This window comes from Stegastes partitus, unplaced genomic scaffold (genome assembly GCF_000690725.1).
Source record: "Stegastes partitus isolate 25-593 unplaced genomic scaffold, Stegastes_partitus-1.0.2 Scaffold1319, whole genome shotgun sequence".
Taxonomy (NCBI): Eukaryota; Metazoa; Chordata; class Actinopteri; family Pomacentridae; genus Stegastes; species Stegastes partitus.
Genome location: NW_007579050.1, coordinates 43,191 through 44,966, shown reverse-complemented (window position 1 = coordinate 44,966; position 1,776 = coordinate 43,191).

Here is a 1,776-nt window from a genome sequence, read left to right as displayed (position 1 = left end):
GCATGAGCTTCACTCCTCAGACCTGAACACTATGTCCATCTTTTAGATACAGGCTTTACCTAAGGGCACTATATATCCACAGTACCCATCCCTATAACAACACTTCTGGATGTTTTTACACCTGTGCTGTTCTTGTTTTTGAAGAAAGTTGTTGATTAGGGCTTAAGATTGTGTTTCAATTTTATTTGCATCAAAGAAAACCCGGCTCTGATACTGGAGGTTGCATGATGGAGGACAGCACAGGAGTCAGTGTTTGGCTTGTATTTACTATTTAGCTTATGCTGAGTTCTGAGCCTTGTGAAATGCTCTACATATGATTTGTTGTTAAGGCAAGCTAAATTAATGATAAATTTGTAATTATAAAACCAAAGTCAGTCTGCCTAATCTAAAGAAGAAGAAAAAACAGAGCTGCAGTCTGGACGTAAAAATCAAAGCAGCAGTGTGTGTAAAAAAAAGTTGATGAGGTCCTTCTTTGTCTTTTTTATGCCATGTTTTAATGCAAATGCAGTGGAAAGCACTGGCACATAGAGACGCATTCACAAACACAGACTGCCACATGCAATGGCATCTATGAATGCTGACTGGTGATACTGAAGACTTTGAACAGCAGGTAAAACGAGACAAGTCCAGACCTCATCAGCTCTTTTGGGCGACAGAGTCTCCCTGAACTGTGGTCGTCGACAGAAGTTCAAAATAAAGCCTGCAACAATGAAACTGGTATCGATGTTTACACGACTCAATGACGAAACTCTACGGTGGCTCGTTCTGATCAAGCACGACTGCCAGTCCACATCTGGAGAGTCGGCACGGGTGACCACAGGGTGCCCACTTTGCCTCATGGGTCCCACACCTGACCACTGCTTGCTGTGTGGCCTGGACGTAGAAAACACCAGCTGGGTTGGATTGTTTCCAGCCAACAGATAGTCTGACAGTCCACCATAATAGTTTTTGCACAGTGGGAACAAATGACGCATTAATTAGTGAGCTTTATAAGTGCTATTGGGTTTTGTTTCCAGGCTTTTTTTTTTCAAGGTTCAAGGTTCAAGGTTCAAGGTCTTTATTGGTCACAAACACAGTTATACACGGTATAACACGCAGTGAAATGCGTTGTGTACCTGTTCCACACCGAAGCAACAAGAATAGATAAATAAAGATAAATAAGAATAAGGAATAGAACACACAATCCTTCTCTTTGAGCTCAGCTAATTCACCACACAGTCATGACAATTGATATCGATCTCAACTAACTCTTGGTGAAAATGTGAATAAGTGTATTTTCCAGCATGTACATCTATCCTTATGAGTCTGTAGTTAGAGTTGTGTGACTCTGTGAGGCGACACTGTTTAAAACAAATGCATGAAATGAAGCTGTGATTCCATCTGACGGACGTGTAGCTGCAGTGAGCGCCAAAGTCTGGCACACATGGTACTGAGTCTAAAACTCAGAAGGTGAGCAGTAGAACCTTGGAATGTGTCCTGTTTTATATATATATACACTACCGGTCAAAAGTTTTAGAACACCACACTTTTTCCAATTTTTTACTGAAAATTATTCACTTTATTGTGTCATTGCATTCTGAAATGAAAGCATAGAACAAATAAGCAATTTTAGTTTAAAAAATTAATCATGGAATCAATTTATAGACCAAAATATATTCCAAACTTTTGACTCATCAAAGTAGCCACCTTTGGCAGATATAACAGCTGAACACACTCGTGGCATTCTTTCTACAACAGAAATCAAATATTGTTCAGAAAGTTCTTCCCAAGTCTGTT